This window comes from Pelophylax lessonae (genome assembly GCF_965119305.1).
Source record: "Pelophylax lessonae genome assembly, chromosome: 5".
In the NCBI taxonomy this organism is placed as follows: Eukaryota; Metazoa; Chordata; class Amphibia; order Anura; family Ranidae; genus Pelophylax; species Pelophylax lessonae.
The window spans coordinates 554735310-554758202 of NC_138772.1; positions in this window are offsets into that span (position 1 = coordinate 554735310).

A 22893-nucleotide genomic window follows, 5' to 3' on the forward strand; every position below is an offset into this window, starting at 1 on the left:
AAGTAGCCATGTGGGAGAGGGACAACTCCATATTAATGGCCATGGGGGAGGGGGACAACTCCATATTAATGGCCATGGGGGAGAGGGGACAACTCCATATCAATGGCCAATGCATTTCCATGTAAAATCAGTAAATTAACCACTTGCCGACTGCCTAACGCCGATCTACGTCGGCAGTCAGCCCCTCACAGGCAAAGTGACGTAGGGCTACGTCACTAGCTTGTGAGGGTCTAGGGAGCGAGCGCGCGCCGCCGGAGGCGCGCTCCCGCTCCCGCGTGGTCACGGACCCCCCCGCGCGTGTGACCAGCGGACCTGATGTCCGCCGGTCACTCTGCGATCGGCGGGGGAGAGGGAGAATGTCAGGCAGCTTGTGTAAACAAGCCACCTGTCATTCTCCTCGCTGTAAAGACACTGATTACACGGATCTAGTATGTAGATCCGTTGACCAGTGTCCTTACAGCTCAAGCCACAGCCAATCACAGTAGAAAGCACGCCCCTAGGGATACACACAGCCCCTCCCTCCCAAATAAAGTTAACCCCTTCACTACCAGTGTATTTTTACAGTAACAGTGCATATGTATAGCACTGATTACTGTAGAAATGTCACTGGTAATCCCAAAAGTGTCAAAAATGTCAGTCAAGGGTCCGATCTGTCCGCCGCAATGTCGCAGTACCGCAAAAAAATCGCAGATCGCCGCCATTACGCGTTAAAAAAAAAAAACAACAAAAATGACAAAAATCTTTCCCTTTGTTAGTAAACGCGATAACTTTTGCGCAAACCAATCAAAATACGCTTTTTGCGATTTTTTTTAACCAAACATAGGTAGGATAAAACAAATTGGCCAAAAATGTTAAAAAATTTTGATTTTCACATTTTTTTTTTGGGGAATTTCATATAAAAAAATGTGAAAAATATTGCTATTTTTGCAAAATTGTCGCTCTTTTTTTGTTTATAGCGCGTGATCAAAAAATCGCACAGGTGATCAAATACCACCAAAAGAAAGCTCTGTTTGTGGGAAAAAAAGGACGTCAAATTCGTTTAGGTACAGCGTCAATTGTCCGTTAAAGTCACGCAGTGCCGAATCGCAAAATACCCCCTGGTCTTTTAGCAGGAAAATCCTCCGGGGCTTAAGTGGTTAAAGTCCTGCATGCTGCATCTTTGATGTGGCTTTAGAAAACGCACTGTGTAATAGAATTCAATAGAAATGCACCTAAAATCCAGGTAAAACGCACATACAATCACACTGTTTTTATTAATATTTATTTGTGCAACTTCTGCAGTCATGCAAAAACATTTAACAGTGTAATTTTATAAAATAATTTTTTGAGGGCGCATTTAGGGGCGGGGCAGGGTAGGGGTTAGGTGGGGCAAGTAGTGGCGAGTATCCCTTAAGGCCTGGCTAGTAGCTCAGGACTTGAAATTTTGAGCCCTGATATATGGTTTATATATATAGATAGATTTATAAAACTCTGGGGCAAGTAGTTAGACACTTCAAGGCTGAATCCTTCACAAGTAGTTGTTAGGGTGTAGCACATAAATGGGATTCTCCCTTTTTTTTTTCTTTTGGATTTGGGAGGGGATAATAAAGTACTCAAGTAGATGAGAGTTTAAGTTTATGGAAAATAACAGATGGGATTTCTTGAGATTATCACAAGTAAACAAAAGAGGTGTAGGATTGATTACACAAGGAGGTTTTAATAATCACTTAATACTAAATAGAGCATGAGAAGTTCTGGAGAACCTCTAAGATAGAGAGAGTCTTATATATATGGTATATTTATAGGATGAGTAAGTTATAAGGGTTCTAGAGGGTATATTTCTGTATAAGTAGATTATTGTTTATACATGTATTTAGTATTCCCTGTACACTATATTGTCAAAAGTATTGGGACGCCTGCCTTTACACACATATGAACTTTAACCACTTTAAGACCGGAGGATTTTGCTGCTTAACCTCCCTGGCGGTATGATCCTTTCCGATTTTAGGTGCTGGAAGCGGTACCATTATTTTACATGTAATTCTTAAGAATGAGCAGCCCAAACCAACTATTTACATATGTTTTTTTTTTTTTTCCTGTGCTACTGTGCGTTCTTCTTTATAACATCTCGGGTATGATAAAGTTTGAAACACTAAATTATAATATAATAAATAACTATAAATAAGTTAAAGTATGTATGTATGTATATATATATATAGTGTGTGTGTGTGTATATATATATAAAGTACAGTAAAACTGCAGGAAAGGGCACTGGGGGGCAAACTATTGTGAATTTATTTCATTTTGCAATGTATCAGTGTGCTTGGTGTGCTTTACTTTTGAATTTGCCGCCGGTTCCACCCCCCCTGCGAGCGTCACATCGCAGGAGACGGAACCCGGGGCACAGAGAGCATCGGGAGGAAAATCCGCCGCCGAACACCGCACACACAAGGTAAGTAACCCCTCTACCAGGATCCAGCGATCTTCCTAGCGGTACCCCGAGTGTGGCTCGGGGGTTACCGCTTTTGGCACTGAAATTCAACCCTGAGCCACACTCGGGAATACCGCTAAGAAGGTTAATGACCAGATATCTTTCTACAACTTGGCACTGCGACCCTGTACCCAAATAAAATTGATGTCCTTTTTTTCTCCACAAACAGAGATTTCTTTTCGGGGTATTTGATCACATCTGCGCTTTTTATTTTTTTGCGATATTAATAAAAAAAAAAGAGCGAAAATTTTGCAAAAAATTGACATTTTCTACTTTGACAGTTTAAAAAAAAAACAATATTTTCACATTCTGATATATAACTTTCCCAAAAAAAAATAAAAAAATAAAAATTTTTTAACATTTTAGGCCAATTTGTTTTCTGCTACATATTTATGGTAAAAAAAAAATCACAATAAGCGTATTTTGATTGGTTTGCGCAAAAGTTATCGTGTTTACTAACTACGGGAAAGATTTGTTATTTTTATTGTTTTTTTTTTTTTTACTAGTAATGGGGGATGACCAGCAATTTTTTGCGGGAATGCGACATTGCGGCGGACAGATCGGACCCCTGACTGACATTTTTGACACTTTTGGGAGTACCAGTGACATTACTAAAGTAATCAGGGCTAAAAATATGCTCTGTAATAATGACATTGGCAGGGAAGGGGTTAACACTGTTGGTGATCAAGGGGTTAAATGTATGCCTCATGCTTACTGACATGTGTGGGGGGAGGGGGTTCTGTGACACAGACAGGGATCGTAGGTTGAGCTATGCTGAATCCTGTGATCTGTCCCTGTCTGTCACTGAGAAGATCCGTCTGCTTTGTTTACACAAGCAGGCGGATCTTCTCACACTTTCCCCGACAATCGGGGAAGAGAGACGGTATCTATGGACACAAATTCTCAAAGACACCCTCCAAAATCTTGAGGAAAATCTTCCCAGAAGAGTGAAGGATGTTATAACCTTAAAGAGGGAAACTCCATATTAATGGCCATGGGAGGGGTCAAGTCAATTTTCATGACCGTTGGGGAGGGGGGGGGGGCAAACTCCATAGAAGTAGCCATGTGGGAGAGGGACAACTTCCTATTAATAGCCATGGGGGAGGGGGACAACTCCATATCAATGGCCAATGGATTTCCATGTAAAATCAGTAAATTAACCACTTGCCGACTGCCTAACGCCGATCTACGTCGGCAGTCAGCCCCTCACAGGCAAAGTGACGTAGGGCTACGTCACTAGCTTGTGAGGGTCTAGGGAGCGAGCGCGCGCCGCCGGAGGCGCGCTCCCGCTCCCGCGCGGTCACGGACCCCCCCGCGCGTGTGACCAGCGGACCCGATGTCCGCCGGCCACTCGGCGATCGTCGGGGGAGAGGGAGAATGTCAGGCAGCTTGTGTAAACAAGCTGCCTGTCATTCTCCTCGCTGTAAAGACACTGATCACTCGGATCTAGTATGTAGATCCGTTGATCAGTGTCCTTACAGCTCAAGCCACAGCCAATCACAGTAAGAATCACGCCCCTAGGGACACAAACAGCCCCTCCCTCTCAAATAAAGTTAACCCCTTCACTACCAGTGTATTTTTACAGTAACAGTGCATATGTATAGCACTGATTACTGTAGAAATGTCACTGGTAACCCCAAAAGTGTCAAAAATGTCAGTCAAGGGTCCGATCTGTCCGCCGCAATGTCGCAGTACCGCAAAAAAATCGCAGATCGCCGCCATTACGCGTTAAAAAAAAAAACAACAAAAATGACAAAAATCTTTCCCTTTGTTAGTAAACGCGATAACTTTTGCGCAAACCAATCAAAATACGCTTTTTGCGATTTTTTTTAACCAAACATAGGTAGGATAAAACAAATTGGCCAAAAATGTTAAAAAATTTTGATTTTCACATTTTTTTTTTGGGGAATTTCATATAAAAAAATGTGAAAAATATTGCTATTTTTGCAAAATTGTCGCTCTTTTTTTGTTTATAGCGCGTGATCAAAAAATCGCACAGGTGATCAAATACCACCAAAAGAAAGCTCTGTTTGTGGGAAAAAAAGGACATCAAATTCGTTTAGGTACAGCGTCGCACGACCGCGCAATTGTCCGTTAAAGTCACGCAGTGCCGAATCGCAAAATACCCCCTGGTCTTTTAGCAGGAAAATCCTCCGGGGCTTAAGTGGTTAAAGTCCTGCATGCTGCATCTTTGATGTGGCTTTAGAAAACGCACTGTGTAATAGAATTCAATAGAAATGCACCTAAAATCCAGGTAAAACGCACATACAATCACACTGTTGTTATTAATATTTATTTGTGCAACTTCTGCAGTCATGCAAAAACATTTAACAGCAATTTTTTGCGGGAATGCGACATTGCGGCGGACAGATCGGACCCCTGACTGACATTTTTGACACTTTTGGGAGTACCAGTGACATTACTAAAGTAATCAGGGCTAAAAATATGCTCTGTAATAATGACATTGGCAGGGAAGGGGTTAACACTGTTGGTGATCAAGGGGTTAAATGTATGCCTCATGCTTACTGACATGTGTGGGGGGAGGGGGTTCTGTGACACAGACAGGGATCGTAGGTTGAGCTATGCTGAATCCTGTGATCTGTCCCTGTCTGTCACTGAGAAGATCCGTCTGCTTTGTTTACACAAGCAGGCGGATCTTCTCACACTTTCCCCGACAATCGGGGAAGAGAGACGGTGATCGCCGCCTCTCCTCCTCTGGCTCGATTCCCGATGTGTCTAAACACAGCAGGAGCGAGCGCCGCTGAGACAGCAGACAATCCAGTGACGAGGTTCTACGTCGCTGGACCCAGGGCTGCCACTGTGCTGCAGTAGCAGCACAGTGAGCAGTCTTGAAGTGGTTAATGGCATCCCAGTCTTAGTCCGTAGGGTTCAGTAGTGAGTTGGCCCACCCTTAGCAGCTATAACAGCTTCAACTCTTCTGGGAAGGCCTTCCACAAGGTTTAGGAGTGTGTCTATGGGAATGTTTAACCATTCTTCCAGAAGCGCATTTGTGAGATCAGGCACTGATGTAGGACGAGAATTCCTGGCTCGCAGTCTATGCTCTAATTCATTCCAAAGGTGTTCTATAGGGTTGAGGTTTAGGACTCTGTGCAGGCCAGTCACGTTCCTCCACCCCAAACTCGCTCATCCATGTCTTTATGGACCTTGCTTTGTGCACTGGCCCAAATTAATACCAGTACCTTTGATAATATAGTGTATGTTAATGGGATGTCTAACTATTAAGATAACTGGAGACAAGAGTTTTGTTTAAACTGTATGTATATGTTGTGTAAAAAGGAAAAAAAAAAGAAAACGTTAATAAAGATTATCTGATTAAAAAAAAAGTAATAAAAATAAAAACAAAGACATTTAGTGTAGAGAAACTGTAGAGTGTAGAGTGTACTGCATAGAGTCCTTGCCCCAACCCTACTGAACACCTTTGGGATGATTTGAAATGCCAGGTCTTCTCATCCAACATCAGTACCTGACCTCACAAATGGGCTCAAATTCCCACAGACACCCTCCAAAATCTTGTGGAAAGCCTTCCCAGAAGAGCGGAGTATGTTATAGCCACAAAGGGGGCAACTCCATAATAATGGTCATGGTTTTGGAATAAAATGCCCAACAGTTCAACCTTATGGTAACAGTTTGGTGAAGACCCCTTTTTGTTCCACCATGACTGTGCCCCTGTGTACAAAGCCAGCTCCATAAAGACATGGTGTGACCAGTTTTCTGTGGAGAAACTTGTGTCCTGCACAGAGCCCTGACCTCAACCCTACTGAGCACCTTTTGGGATGAATTGGATTGCCGATGGTGGATCTTCTCATCCAACACCAATGTCACGGTCTTGGTTCAGGCTCAGAGGCCAGTGGCTGTAGCAGTAGAGAGGTTCACGCAATAATCATTTGGAAGAATAAACAAGCAGATCCTCCTACCGAATGACGTGGACTCACCCAAGGCACGGGGTCTACGCACTTCTCAGTCACCACCAGAGCTTCTGATGGTGGAGATGGGTTTTGCTGCACGCTAAAATCAGGTTGTGACCCTCTGGATTGAACCCTTAGGTAGAGAGCAAGCCGGGGGTCAGGTAACGGATGATGTAGATAATGAAAAAGCAGAAGAATAGTCTATAAACAAGGTCAGAAATGAGCAGTAGCTGGTAGCTGGGGTGGATCAGAAAGATGCATAGTCAATGAACAAGTCAGGGTTCAATAACGCGTGGTACCAAATATAAGGATATCAGCTGGTATGCAAGGAGCAAAATATCGGCTGGAGAGAGAGCACAATAATCTGGCATACAGGAAGTGCAAGGACAGGTCTTAAATAGGAAGTTTATGGGAGGAGCAAAGAGTTCAACGTTCAGCAGAGACAAGGTATAAAGCAGGAAAGTCCACAGGACCAGACAAGGCTCTGTCCAGCATTTCAGGTGGTACAGCGAAAAAAGCCACAGCCAGACACTGCAGAGGTCCAGGGTTCAGATCTGGATCCTGATCTCCCAAATATTGGTTTAGCTTAATGGACACAAACTCCCATACACACAGTCCAAAATTTTGTGGGAAGTCTTTCCAGAAGAGTGATCCCAGCTCCATAAAGACATGGTTTGACCAGTTTGATGTGGAGGAACTCAGGTCTCCTGCACAGAACCCAGAACTCAACCCTACTGAACACCTTTGGGGTGAATAGGAACGCAGATGTTGATCCAGGTCTTATCATCCAATATCAGTACTTGACCTCAGAAATGTTCTTTTGGCTTAATTGAAACAAATTCCCACAAAAACACTTCATAATTGTGTGGAAAGCCTTCCAAGAAGAGTGGAGCCAACTTTATAAAGACATGGTTTGACCAGTTTGGTGTGAAGGAACTTGAGTGCCCTGCACAGAGCCCTGACCTCAACTCTCCTGAACATGCACAATGGCAGCTGTTATACGCATGCACAATGGCAGCTATATGTTTACTGCAGTGCTGCTTCTGTTCTGAAGTCAGAGTCCCAAGGATATCCAGGAGAGTCCGATTGAAATCTTTCTGGCTGAGGATCTCCCTGGGGATGGTACGGGGGTGGTTCTTGCCTTATTGATGCCCAGTAAATCTAACAGTCTTTTGATGAGGTGACCCTCAAAGTCTCTCTCTTGATCAGAGTGAATGCGTTGAGGGAGACCGTAGTGCACAAAGAACTTCTCTACTAGGATCTTGGCTACAGTGGATTCTTGTTGATCCTTTGTGGGAAAAGCCTGGGCGTATCTAGTGAAATGATCTGTCATTACCAGGATATTTCCCTGTCCACTCAGGTCAGGCTCCAAGCATAGGAAGTCAATGCACACCAGCTTCATGGGTCCTTGGCTCTGAAAATGGCCCATTGGGGCAGCTCAATGAGGCAAAGCTTTCCTTTTTATACATCTGATGCATGAGTGGCAGTAGCCCTCAACTTCAGCCCGCATGCAAGGTCAATAGAACCGGTCCCCCACCAAGGTAAAAGTCCTGTCGGGCACTAAGTGGCCATGGTTGTCATGAAGAGCAGCTAGCACAGTCTCCCTATGCTTCTCGGGTACAAATAACTTCCATTTCTCTAGGGATTAGTCAGGGGGCACCTTCGGTAGACCACTCTGTTGCGCAGTTGCAACCGATCCCACTCTCTATGAAGCAGACCAGCTTCCTTTGGGGTGTCAGTGAGGAGCAAATCAGGACGCTGGCTCTCCACAGCCTTCATCACTAGACTACAAAGAGGGTCCTCCATCTGGTCTTTCCTCAAGTCATTCTTGGAGAGCTTTGGTAGTCCTTCATCCCCAACCTGGATGATGTTACAATAAACCCTGGGGACTCCAGCTGCAGAAACTCCAATTTCTTCTGCTCTAGATCCACCTCCAGTTTGGTACTCTGCACAATGACAATGAGCTTGTACACCTTTAGGGGTCAGCTGGGTCCATGCTTCCAAAGAGTCCTCAGGACCATGAGGCTTTCTTGACAGGGTATCTGCGTCCCTATTTCCAACCCCTGGATGGTATTTCAGACTGAATTTGAATTCAGACAAGACAGCCAACCACCTATGACCAGTGGCGTCCAACTTGGAGGTAGTGAGGATGTATGTGAGAGGATTGTTATCTGTCTTGATCACAAAATCTGCTCCATATAGGTAATCACTCAGCTTATCAACCGCTGCCCACTTAAAACCAGAAACTCGAGTTTATGTGTGGGGTAGTTCTTCTCAGCTGGTGCCAGACTTCAGCTTACATAGGCGACTGGCCACAGGCGGCCGTCATGCTCTTGATATAGTACCCCGCCTTACCCTTCTCGACTGACGTCGACATGTAGCTCATATGGCTTGGTTGGATCTGCATAGGCCAGGACTGGAACAGTTGTCAGGCTCCACTTTAACTTTGTAAAGGCCTCTTCACACTGCACATTCTACTGTTCCTGAATGGACTCTCAGGGTCTTCTAGACCCTCCAGCTGGTTTTGTTAGGTCTGAGCCATAATCTTCCTCTTCATTCTATAGTAGTTCATTGAGTGGGCTAGCTATTTTTACCTACTGCTATGGGCGGTGTGCAGTAGGCCAGAGTTTGCTATCTCTCTCTCTCTCTCTGTTCTGCAGACTGATGTGCACATGATGAATCCCAGGAAGCAAGAGAACAGGTGCCTGTTTAGCAGATCCTTTTATAGTCTCTCCCACAATCCTCCTCAGGAGCCCAAGGCTTTCTGGGAAGTGCAGTTCCTAAACAATTCAGCAGTGCAGTAATATCCTTGTAAAAGACTACAGTTCCCACAATGCATTTCTTCCAGTCTCAGGTGTATGATGCATGAAACCTGAGACCAACACTAGAAGTATACAGAGACAGTCTGAAGGAGCAGAAAATAAGTCTGCATTATCAAAGAATGGCAGTCTGCTACACATTCCCCCCCACCAAAGAACCTTTGGTCCTCCAAAGGCAGGAGAGTCCTGAACCTGTTACATGCTTTGTAAATACATTTGGCGAGAACAGGTTAATGTGACAACAAACAGATGACTTACATTTTTATGAACCCGAGCTCAAACTCAAACAAATCATTTCGTGGCACAGTTCCCACGATGCATTTTTTCCAGTCTCAGGAGTATGATGCATGAAACCTGAAACCAACACTAGAAGTATACAGAGATGGTCTGAAGGAGTAGAAAGTAAGTCTACATTATCAAAGAATGGCAGTCCTCTACACAATAAAATAGAAAGGAGTCGGGGGGTTACATAACACAATAGAAGGGAGTCCGGGGTTACATAATACAATAGAAGGGAGTTTGGGGTGATAGGTACAAAAAAAAAGTGTAATGTAGAATCACTTCTTCAGAGAAGCGGTGTAGCACAACCTATATCATAGAAGATACTAACAACAAATAGTGTTGGGGATAGAGGAAAATACTATTTTGTATATCTTATACATACGTAGGTAAATGTTACCTATTATGTTTGGAATATATACAGTATTTACTGTAAATAAATCCACACGTAATAGGCAACACTCAAGGAAAATAATGCTAATTAGCTTTGAATAATCTTTCAGTCTATCTAAAAATAACACAGGCATTAATTAATGTAAAAAGATCACATAGGATTAAATCACCGCATTATTTTTATGACATTATACAAGGGTATAGAGCTGTCATATACATACCACATTATCATATTATCATCATACGGTAATATTATAAAATATAATTACATAATATTACATCACTGTACAATTATATTTAAAAAAAGGAGTAATTAGTACCTTGCAGAATGAACATACGTCATGTCATAGACATCTATAGGATTTCTTCTCCCTTGAGAGAAAGTTAGATTCGCTTCTTCAATTAGTGGTAAGGTATGATATCCCGCACAGAGGAGAATAATTTTGATTACAAATGTAAGATGCTGGAGTTGCTGCCACCCCATCTTCTTCCCCAAAGGGGAAGTCTAGATATATGAGGTAAGTATATGGGGTGAAGGCGCTACTCTGTAGGATAATTGTGATAAATCAAATAACTATATAAACCTATTAAATATGTATTACCTTCAAAATATGCACAATTCTTATAGCATATATACAATCAGGTCCATAAATATTGGGACATCCACACATTTCTAATCTTTTTGGCTCCATACACCACCACAATGGATTTGAAATGAAACAAACAAGATGTGCTTGAACTGCAGACTTTCAGCTTAAATTTGAGGGTATTTACATCCAAATCAGGTGAACGGTGTAGGAGTTACAACGGTTTGTATATGTGCCTCCCACTTTTTAAGGGACCAAAAGTAATGGGACAGATTAACAATCATAAATCAAACTTTCACTTTTTAATACTTGGTTGCAAATCCTTTGCAGCCAATTACATTCTGAATGCATAGACATCACCAGAAGCTGGGTTTCATCCCTGGTGATGCTCTGCCAGGCCTCTACTGCAACTGTCTTCAGTTCCTGCTTGTTCTTGGGGCATTTTCCCTTCAGTTTTGTCTTCAGCAAGTGAAATGCGGATTCAGGTCAGGTGATTGACTTGGCCATTGCATAACATTCCACTTCTTTCCCTTAAAAAAACTCTTTGGTTGCTTTCGCAGTATGCTTCGGGTCATTGTCCATCTGCACTGTGAAGCGCCGTCCAACGAGTTCTGAAGCATTTGGCTGAAAATGAGCAGATAATATTGCCCGAAAGACTTCAGAATTCATCCTGCTGCTTTTGTCAGCAGTCACATCATCAATAAATACAAGAGAACCAGTTCCATTGGCAGCCATACATGCCCACGCCATGACACTACCACCACCATGCTTCACTGATGAGGTGGTATGCTGTGGATCATGAGCAGTTCCTTTCCTTCTCCATACTCTTCTCTTCCCATCACTCTGGTACAAGTTGATCTTGGTCTCCTCTGTCCATAGGATGTTGTTCCAGAACCGGGAAGGCTTTTTTAGATGTTATTTGGCAAACTCTAATCTGGCCTTCCTGTTTTTGAGGCTCACCAATGGTTTACATCTTGTAGTGAACCCTCTGTATTCACTCTGGTGAAGTCTTCTCTTGATTGTTGATTTTGACACACATACACCTACCTCCTGGAGAGTGTTCTTGATCTGGCCAACTGTTGTGAAGGGTGTTTTCTTCCCCAGGGAAATAATTTTTCGGTCATCCACCACAGTTGTTTTCCGTGGTCTTCTGTGTCTTTTGGTGTTGCTGAGCTCACCGATGCATTCTTTCTTTTTAAGGATGTTCCAAACAGTTGATTTGGCCACACCTAATGTTTTTGCTATCTCTCTGATGGGTTTGTTTTGTTTTTTTCAGCCTAGTGATGGCTTGCTTCACTGATAGTGACAGCTCTTTGGATCTCATATTGAGAGTTGACAGCAACAGATTCCAAATGCAAATAGCACACTTGAAATGAACTCTGGACCTTTTATCTGCTCCTTGTAAATGGGATAATGAGGGAATAACACACACCTGGTCATGGAACAGCTGAGCAGCCAAATGTCCCATTACTTTTGGCCCCTTAAAAAGTGGGAGGCACATATACAAACTGTTGTAATTCCTACACCTTTCACCTGATTTTGATGTAAATACCCTCAAATTAAAGCTGAAAGTCTGCAGTTAAAGAACATCTTGTTTTTTTTTTCATTTCAAATCCACTGTGGTGGTGTATAGAGCCAAAAAGATTAGAATTGTGTCAATGTCCCAATATTTATGGACCTGACTGTATATGTTGATATCCTAAAGTGAACATAAAGTGACCAGTGCAATGTGTTATCCTTCCACCATAAGGTGCTAAACAGTACTATGAAGTTGAGAATTGTGCTGAATAAAGCAGTTCTATTTTGCACCACTAGAGGGAGTGTTGATCCTACTTATTTATACACTCCTATATGGTATTGCATGCAGTGTTGGTATCTCAATCCAAACCAGTAGATGTGCAAAAAAACGTAGCATAGGCGCGCCAGTGGCATTAAATAATGCAGACAACTTTAAGAAGATGAATGTCAAGTGATCCCTGCTCTTCCGTGCTCCTTAGTGCTTAAAGGCTTTCCCCCAATGGTGTTGCACTCACCACAATTCTGTCCCTGTATAGGGGTATCAGGCCTTTCTGCATTAAGGTGTTTCCAGCATCTCCATATGCTCCCCGCCGGGTTCACATGTAAAGATAATGTGGACAGCCCATAGTGTACCAATGTAATCAATTTATTAAAAAGTATAACATCCACTCACGGTTAAGCAGCGGTATACGGATACAACAGCGTTCCTGATGGATTTCCGGGTCCCGTGCGTTCCACGGCTTGTAACCAAACAACTGGAAGTGACGCAATGACGCTAAATTCCCGCCTCATTCGTTTCGTCCGACTGACGTCATCAGGAGCGGCGCCGCTCCGTATGATGTCAATTGATTTTTGAGATGTTCTTTATATTCAAGAGGAGAAGGATAGGCAAGAGAGAGGAGAGGAAAAAGAGAGAGAGAGTAGGGGAGGTGAGGTAAGGAGAGGAAGAAGATAGGGTAGGGAGAGGAGAGGAGAGGAGAGGAGGGGAGAGGAGAATAGAGGAGACAAGAGGAGAGAGAGAGAAAAAAGAGGGGCCAAAGAGGAAAGGAGAGAAAAAGAGAGGGAGAGGAGAGAGAGAGATAAAAAAGAGGGGGCAAAGAGGTGGAGGAGAGGAGAGGAGAGGAGAGAAAAGGAGAGGGAGAGGAGAGAGAAAAAAGAGGGGGCAAAAGAAGTAGAGGAGAGGAGAGGAGAGAGAAAAAAGAGGGGACAAAGAGGGAGGAATTTTTTTTCTTCTTCCTCTTTCTCCATCTCTTTCCCCTCTTCTTTCCTCTCCCCCTCCCTCTCCTCTCCTTTCCTTCTCCCTCTCCTCTCCTTTCCTTCTCCCTCTCCCTGTCCTCTCCTCCCCTCTCCATCTTCTCTTCCTCTCCTCTTCCTCTCCTCCTTCTCTCCTCTTCCTCTTGTCTCTTCTCCCTCTCACTCTTCCTCTCCCTCTCTTTTCCTCTCTCCTCTTCCTCTCCCTCTTCTCTCTTCTTCCTCTCTACTCCTCTCCTCACCTCTCCCAATCTCTCACTTTTGTATCTCCTCTCCTCTCTCTTGCCTCTCCTCCTTTTCCTCTCCTCTCCTTTCCCTGTCTTCTCCCTCTCCTCTCCTCTCTCCCCCCCTCCTTTCCCTCTCCTTTCCCTCTCCTCTCCTCTCCTTTCCCTGTCTTCTCCCTCTCCTCTCCTCTTTTCTACCCCCTCCTTTCCCTCTCCTATTCCTCTCCTTTCCTCTCCTTCTTCTGTCTGCTTCTCCTATTACTTTTTCTCTCCTCTCTTCTTCCTCTCCTCTCCTTTCCTCTCCCTCTCATCTCCTTCTCCATCTCTTTCCAGTCTCCTCTCCTCTCCTCCCCTCTCCTTCTCCCTCTCCATCTTCTCTTCCTCTCCTCCTCCTCTCGTCTCCTCACCCTCTCACTCTTCCTCTCCTCTCCCTCTCTTTTCCTCTCTCTGTCCTCTTCCTCTCCTCTCCCTCTCCTATCTCTTTCTTCTCCCGCTACTCTCCTTCTCCTTTCCCTCTCCTCTCCCTCTCTTCTTCCTCTTCTCTATCTTTTCTCTTTCTCTCTCATTTCCCTCTCCTCTTCTCCACCTCTTTGCCCCTCTATTTTCTCTCTCCTCTCTCTTCCCGTTCCCTCTCCTCTCCTTTTTTTTATCTTTCCTCTCCCTCTCCTCTCTTTTCCATCTCCTCTCCCTCTCCACCCCGTCTCCCTCTCATTTCCCTCTCTTCTCCTTTCCCTGTCCTCTCCCTCTCCTCTCCTTTATTCACCCCCTCTCCTTTCCCTCCCCTTTCCCTCTCCTTTTTCTCTTTCTTTCCTCTCCTCTTGTCTCCTCTCCCTCTCCTCTCTTCTTCTCTCCCTATTCATATCCTTTTCCTACCCCTTGCCTCTCTTCTTCCTCTCCCTCTCCTATTTCTTTCCTCTCCCGCTCCTCCCTCTCATTTCCCTCTCCTCTCCCTCTCTTCTTCTTCTCCTCTCTATTTTCTCTCTCCTCTCCTCTCTCTTTCCTCTCCCACTCCTCTCCTCTTCTTCTTCTCTCTCCTTCCTCTCCCTCTCCTTTTTTTTTATCTCCTCTCCCTCTCCTCTCCTCTTTTTTCCATCTCCTCTTCTCTCTTTTGCCTCTCCTCCCCTTTTCCTGTTCTCTCTCTCTCTCTCTCCTCTCCTCTTTTCTCTCCCCCTCCTTTCCCTCTTCCTTTTCCTCTCTCTTTCCCTCTCCTCTCCTCTTCTTTCCCTCTCCTCTCCTCTTCCTTTCCTCTCCCTCTCCACTCTTCTTCTCTCCTCTCATTCTACTTTTCCTCTCCCTCATCTCTCTTCTTCCTTTCCTCTCCCTCTCCCTTTCTTCTCACTCTCCTCTTCCTCTCATTTTCTCTTCTTTCCCAGTCTTCTCTCCTCTCCCTCTCTTCTCCTCCTTCTCTCCTCTTCCTCTCCTCTCCTCTCCTCTCCTCTCCTCTCCTCACCTCTCTCACTTTTTCCTCTCCTGTTCTCTCTCTTGCCTCTCCTTCTCATTTCCCTCTCCTCTCATTTCCCTGTCCTCTCCCTCTCCTCTCCTTTTTTCTACGCCCTCTCCTTTTCCTCTCTCTTTCCTCTCCTTTCCTCTTCTCTCGCCCTCTCTTCTATTCTTCTTCTCTCCCTCTCCTTCTACTTTTCCTCCCCCTCTCCTCTCCTCTCCTCTCCTCTCCTCTCCTCTCCTCTCCTCTCCTCTCCTCTTCCTTCTCTCTCATCTCCTCTTCCTTTCCTCTCCCTTTCCCCTCTTCTTCTCTCCCTCTCTTTCTACTTTCCCTCTTCTCTCTTCTTTCACTCCTCTCCTCTGCCTCTCCTCTCCCTCTCCCTCTCCCTTTCCCTCTCCCTCTCCCCTTCTCACTCTCCTCTCCTTTTCCATCTTTCTACCCTCTCCTCTTCCTCTCCTTTTCTCTTCTCACCCTCTTCTCTCCTCTCCCTCTCCTCTTCCTCTTGTCTTCCTCTCCTCTCCTCACCTCTCCCACTCTCTCACTTTTTCCTCATCTCTTCTCTCTCTTTCCTCTTCTTCTCTCCCTCTCCTTCTACTTTTCCTCTCCCTCTCCTCTCTTCTACCTCTCCTGTCCCTCTCCATCTCTCTTTCCTCTCCTCTCCTCTCCTTTCCTCTCCTCTCTTCTCCCACTTCTCTCCTCTTCCTCTCGTCTCCTCCCCCTCTCACTTTTTCTATCCCTCTCTTTTCCTGTACCTCTTCTCTTTTCTTCCTCTCCTCTCCTCATCTCACCTCTCCCACTCGTTCACCTTTTCCTCTCCTCTTCTCTCTCTTGCCTCTCCTTTCCCTCTCCTCTACTTTCCCTGTCCTCTACCCCCCTTTCCATCTCCTTTTCCTCTCTCTTTCCTCTCCTCCTTCTCTTCTCTCCTCTCCTCTCCCTCTCCTCACTTCTTCTCTCCTCTCCTGTCCTCTCCCTCTCTCTATCCCTTTCCTCTCCTTCTCCATCTCTCTCTTCTCTCCTCTCCCTCCCGTCCCACTTTCCTTTCCCCTCCATCTCTCTCCTCTTCTCCCCCTCTCACTCTACATCTCTTCTCCCTCTCTTTTCCTCTCTCTCCTCTCCACTTCCTCTCCGGTTTTCTCCCTCTCCTTTCCTCCTTCTCTCCTCTCATCTCCTCTCCCTCTCACTCTTCCTCTCCCTCTCTTTTCCTCTACCTCTCCTCTCTTCTTCCTCTCCTCTCCTCACCTCTCCCACTCTCTCACTTTTCCCTCCCCTCTTCTCTCTCTTGCCTCTCCTTTCCCTCACCTCTCCTTTTCCTCTGCTCTCCTTTTTTCTACCCCCCTCTCCTTTCCCTCTCCTCCCCCCCCCCCTTCCCTCTCTCCTTCCTCTCCTCTTCTCTCCTCTCCTCTCCTCTCCTCTCCTCTTCTTCCCCTCTCCTCTCCTTTTCCTTTCCTCTCTTCTTCTCTCCCTCTCATTCTACTTTTCTTCTCCCTCTTCTCTCTTCTTCCTTTCTTCTCCTCTCCCTTTCTTCTCACTCTCCTCTCCTTCTCCATCTCTCTCATCTTCCTCTCCTTTTCCCCTTCTCTCCTCTTCCTCTCCTCTCCTCTCCTCTCCTCACCTCTCCCACTCTCACTTTTTCCTCTCCTCTTCTGTCTCTTGCCTCTCATTTCTCTCTCCTCTCATTTCCTTGTCCTCTCCCTCGCCTCTCCTTTTTTCTACCCCCCTCTCCTGTCCCTCTGCTTTTCCTCTCCTTTCCTTTCCTTTCCTTTCCTCTCCTCTCCTCTCCTCTCCCTCTCTTCTATTCTTCTTCTCTCCCTCTCCTTCTACTTTTCCTCACCCTCTCCTCTTCCTCCCCTCTCATCTCCTCTTCCTCCCCTCTCATCTCCTCTTCCTTTACTCTCCCTCTCCCCTCTTCTTCTCTCCCTCTCCTTCTACTTTTCCTCTCCCTCTTCTCTCTTCTTTCTCTCTTCTTCCTCTCGTCTCCTCCCCTCTCCTCTCCTATCCCTCTCCCTTTCTTCTCACTCTCCTCTCCTTTTCCATCTCTCTCTCCTCTTCCTCTTCTTTTCTCTTCTCTCCCTCTTCTCTCCTCTCCCTCTCCTCTCCTCATTCTCACCTCTTCCTTTCATCTTCCTCTCCTCTCCTCACCTCTCCCACTCTCTCACTTTTTCCTCACCTCTTCTATCTCTTGCCTCTTCTTCTCCCCCTCTCCTTCTACTTTTCCTCTCCCTCTCTTCTCTTCTTCCTCTCCTCTCCCTCTCCCTTTCTTCTTCCTCTCTTCTCCTATCCTCTCCTTCTCCATCTCTCTTTCCTCTCCTCTTCTCTCCCACTTCTCTCCTCTTCCTCTCATCTCCTCCCCTTCTCACTCTTCCTATCCCTCTCTTTCCCTCTACCCTTCGTCCTCTCCTCACTGTAACGTATCAATCGGCACCCCGACCGGGCACCTCCGTTGCCGGATGCTCCTAGTGCTTTCCGAGGGCTCCAAGCACTCCACCAGACACCGTAACTACCTCAGAACCCACGAACCGCCGCAGCTTGGTTGGGGTCTCGCCGTCTCCTACCCACCCTGGACCTACGACAAGGCTCCAGGTTCCCGTGGGTGAACCTCTCTTTCCCCAGAGAGGGCAGCAGGAACAAGCTCTACACAAGCTCTTACAAAAGCTTAGTGATTATCCAAGGGAGTATGAAGAGCATAGCAATGCCTTGTAGCAGATTCCCCCAATAAGAGACAGGACTCCAGATTGAGGGGGAACTAACTCAACTTTATTGAACAAGAAACAGACTTTTATACAATTTTCCCCCACAAGGTTACCGCCCAGGTGGACCTTGTTGAAAATAGGCCCTGACATTCAGAATCCAATGAAAACAGAGTTTTACACTCTCATACAGTGTACACAATCCCTCCCCTCTGCCTGATTACAGAAGCATATGCAGATGAAAGTGTATACAGGAACTAAACAAATTATCTAGCCATCTGGACAGAACAATGTGAGGTCATTAACATCTAACAATGAGACAGGTAAACTTTAACACAATACACATTCCATTTCAATACACAAACAATAGGGAAGCCTGTCTGGCATGCAGGGACATGGAATACACACATTATCTAGGAGTCAGACTTCATGGCAATGGGAATAAATCTTCATATTTCTATATGAAGATATTGCTGACAGATATTACTGTCCCATCTGAAGCAATTCTAACCATTAAGTATCTGTTTTTCACGTCCAGTGACGGTGAATACCGTCACACTCACCTCTCCCACTCTCTCACCTTTCCCTCCCCTCTTCTCTCTCTTGCCTCTCCTTTCCCTCTGCTCTTCCTCTCCTATCCTTTTTTCTACCCCCCCCCATCCCTCTCCTTTCCCTCTCTCTTTCCTCTCCTCTCCTCCTTCTCTCCTCTCCTCTCCTCTCCTCTTCCTCTCCTCTCTTCTTCCTCTCCTCTCCCTCTCTTCTCTCCTCTCCACTTCCTCTCCCCTCCTCCTTATCTCCTCTTCCTCTCATCTGCTCTCCCTCTCTTTTCCTCTACCTCTCCTCTCTTCTTCCTCTCCTCACCTCTCCCACTCTCTCACTTTTCCCTCTCCTCTTCTCTCTCTTGCCTCTCCTTCTCCTTTCCCTCTCCTCTCCTTTCCATCTGCTCTCCTTTTTTTCTACCCTCCCTCCTTTCCCTGTCCTCTTCTCTCCCTCTTCTCCTCTCCCTCTCCATCTTCTCTTTCTCTCCTCCTCTCTTCTTCTCTTCTCGCCTCCTCTCTCTCTCTCTTCTCTCCTCTCCTATCTTTTCCATCTCCTCTCCCTCTCCTCTTTTCTCCCTCCCTCCCCCCTCTCTCTCCCTCTCCCCTCCCTCCCCTCTCTTCATCCTCTCCTTTCCTCACCTCTCTTCTTCCTCTCCTTTCCTCACCTCTCCTACTCTCTCTCTTTTTCCTCTCCTCTCTCTTGCCTTTTCTTCTCCTTCCCTCTCCTCACCTTTCCCTCTCCTCTCCCTCTCCTCTCTTTTTCTTTCCCTATCCTTCTACTTTTCCTCTCCCTCTCCTCTCCTCTCCTCTCCTCTCCTCTCCTCTCCCTTTCCCTCTCACTCTCCCCCTCCCTTTCCTTCTCCATCTCTCTCCTCTCTTCTTTTCTCCTCTCTACTCTCCTCTTCTCGCCTCTGCCCTCCTCTTCTCTCCTCTCCTCTCCATCTTCTCTTCCTTTCCTCCTTCTCTCCTCTTCCTCTCGTCTCCTGTCACACTTCCTCTCCTCTCCCTCTCTCTCACCTCTTCCTCTTAGTCTCCTCTCCCTCTCTTCTTCCTCTCCTCTCTCTTTTCTCCTTCTCGTCTTTCCCTCTCCTCCCCTCCACCTCCCTGTAACCCTCTATTTTCTCTCTCCTCTCCCTCTTCCTCTCCTCTCCATCTTCTCTTCATCTCCTCTTCCTCCCCTCCTTCTCTCCTCCTCTCATCTCCTCTCCTCTCCTCTCCTCTCCCTCTCCTTTCCTCTTTCTCTCCTCTTCCTCTCCTCTCCCTCTTTTTTCATCTCCCTTTCTCTCTTCCTCTCCCTGTCCTCTTTCTTTGCTCTACTTCTCATATATCTTTCCTCTCCCGCTCCTCCCTTCCCTCTCCTCTCCTCCACCTCTTTGCTCCCTATTTTTTCTTCTCCCTTTCCTCTCCCTCTCCCCTCCTCTCTCTCTCCCTCTTCTCTTCCTCCTCTCCTCCTCCTCTCGTCTCCTCTCCCTCTACTTTTCCTCTCCCTCTCCTTTCCTCTCACTCTCTTCTTCCTCTCTCTCTCTCTCTGTCCTCTTCCTCTCCCTCTCCTCTCCCTCTCATCTTTTCTCTCCCTTTCCTTTCCCTCTCCTCTCCTCTCCCTCACCTCTCTGCTCACTCTATTTTCTCTCTTTTATTCTCTCTCTTTCCTTCTCCACTCTCTTCCATCTCCTCTCCCTCTTCTCTCCTCTCTCTCTCCCTCTTCTCTCCTCTCCTCTCATCTCTTCTTCCTCTCCTCTCTTCTTCCTCTCCTCACCTATCCCACTCTCTCTCTCTTTTTCCTCTCCTCTCTATTGCCTCTCCTTCTCCCCCCTCCTTTTCCTTTCTCTTTCCTCCCCTCTACTCCCTCTCCTCTCTTCTTCCTCTCCTCTCCTCTCCTTTCCCTCTTCTTCTCCATCTCTCTCTCCTCTTCTCTCCCTCTTCTCTCCTCTCCTTTCCTTTTATCTCCTCTCCTCTCCATCTTCTCTTCCACTCCTCGTTCTCTCCTCTCCCTCTTCCTCTCCCTCTCCCTCTTCCTCTCCAATCCATCTTCTCTTCCTCAACTCCTTCTCTCCGCTTCCTCTCATCTACTCTCCCTCTCACTCTTCCTCTCCTCTCCCTCTCTTTTCCTCTATCTCTCCTCTTCCTCTTCTTTCCCTCTCTTCCTCTCCTCTCTCTTTTCTCTCTCTCTCCTTTCCCTCTCCTCTCCTCCACCTCTCCACTCCCTCTATTTTCTCTCTTCTCTCCTCTCTCTTTCCTCTCCCTCTCCTCTCCCTTTTTTTTCTCTTTTTCTTCTCCCTCTCCTCTCTTTTCCATCTCCTCTCCTCTCCTGCAGGGCTGTGGGCATTGTACAAGAGAATGCAGGGCTGTGGGTTTGGTACAGGAGAATGCAGGGCTGTGGGCATGGTACAGGAGAATGCAGGACTGTGGGCATAGTACAGGAGAATTCAGGGCTGTGGGCATAGTACAGGAGAATGCAGGGCTGTGGGCATAGTACAGGAGAATGCAGGGCTGTGGGCATTGTACAGGAGAATGCAGGGCTGTGGGCATGGTACAGGAGAATGCAGGGCTGAAGGCATGGTACAGGAGAATGCAGGGCTGTGGGCATGGTACAGGAGAATGCAGGGCTGTGGGCATGGTAATGGTACAGAAGAATGCAGGGCTGGGGCATGGTAATGGTACTGGAGAATGCAGGGCTGTGGGCAAGGTACAAGAGAATGCGGGGCTGTGGGCATACTACAGGAGATGCAGTGCTGCGGGCATGGTACAGGTGTACCATACCCGCAGCACTGCATCTCTTGTAGTATGCCCCCAGCCCCGCATAATGGCAGGTAGTGCGGCTGTGGAGGAGTCTCACTTACGTGTTTCTGAGGTGCCTTAGATTTAAAAATGGCGCCACCCAGCGCCAACACATCATTGCGCATGCGCCACCACCACTCAGGAAAGCTCCTATACATTCGGCTATTCCCGGGAATAGCCGAATGTGTACGGCCTTTCCCGAGTTGTGGCACATGCGCGGTGACATGTTGGTGGTGCCGGGTGGTGCCATTTTTAAATCTAAGGCAAATAGGAGCACGTCGGGCCGGCCGGGGACTTTCTTTTTTTTATGACTTGAGTAAAAGCCGAGGGGGACGTTTTTAGCACAAAATAATGTTTATACTCGAGTATATGGTATACGGTATACTGTATTCCTAGTAACAAATAAAGTGACATGTGCAAAGTGACTCAAAACGTAGTGCAATTCAAAACATAGTCCATAAAGATAAACAGAAAAAAGATAAAAAATCTTGAAAAAAATCCTGGTTTTCTCCAAACGTGACTTGTGAAAGTATCTGGGACGTATGGAAAGAAGAAAGGGGCTCACATAGTGAAGTACTATTAAAATAGATACATTTATTGCAAGAAGAAACGTACTCACAAAAATAGCAATGATATAAGCAGTATAAGCAGTAAGTCGTTGGTTATCGGTGGATAGCATGCTTCCGGAATGCTATGCGTTCCAATAACCGGAAGTGACTTCCAATCCAGCGGTAGTGACGCGATGATGCTCTACGCGTTTCGTCCATGTGACATCATCAGGTTTCTTTCATTTATGCACACCATCCATTGCCAGTGACGTCCATGAGACAAATCCCTTTGAGCCTAACAATGTTTACCACCCCTGTGGGGGTACCTATATCTGGTGAGTGTGGTCCTTATAGTGAGGGGAGCACCAGAGTTTCTTCACTTGCACAAGTCACGTTTGGAGAACATCAGGATTTTTTACAAGATTTGTTTACCTTTTTTTCCGTTCATCTTTATGACTTTGAATTGCACTTAGTCACTTTGCACGTCACTTTATTTGTTACTAGGAATACAGTATATTTATTATTGAGAATTATTGGATCAATATGCAGTGGTGATTATCTCACTTTATGCCACTAATTGATGCACTTTGTGTCACCTTTGGACATTTTTGCAAGTACTGATTATTACTATATTTCTATATTCTATCGCAACAGGTTTATTATTGCACTTAGGCACTTTTTGAGCTTATTATTTATTAATATTGTCGATTTATTTATAATTATTGTTATACACTATGTATCATCACTAGACACTTTGATTACTTTGATTTTGAGGCAGCGCCATACACCTTCATCCCAATCCAGTTGTTACATTGAGGTCGGCAAATTAATCTGTAACTTCAGGAATATCAGAGAATAAAAATTGAGATAATGAAAAGTATTAGATAATAAAAAGTGAGATAATAAAAAATATCAGATAATAAAATGCAAGATAATAAAAAAAAAGTATCAGATAGTAAAAGGTGAGATATTAAAAAGTATCAGATAATAAAAAGTGAGATAATAAAAATGTATCAGATAATAAAAAAGTAAGATAATAAAAATGTATCAGATAATAAAAAAGTGAGATAATAAAAAAGTATCAGATAATAAAAAAGTATCAGATAATAAAAAAGTATCAGATAATAAAAGATGAGATAATAAAAAAGTATCAGATAATAAAATGTGAGATATTAAAAAAGTATCAGATAATAAAAGGTAAGATAATAAAAAAGTTTCAGATAATAAGAAGTGAGATAATAAAAATGTATCAGATAATAAAAGGTGAGTGTGCTGCCACGCAGCTTTAACTGTCTAGCAGTTGTTATTACATGTTATGTTATGCTATGTTATTGGTATCTTCCTTGCACCCCTGCTGTTTCTGGCTAGATGGTTTCTCCCATCTCCATTTTCCTGCTGTAACTCCCATTTTGTTTAGTTGTTATGAGGAGACT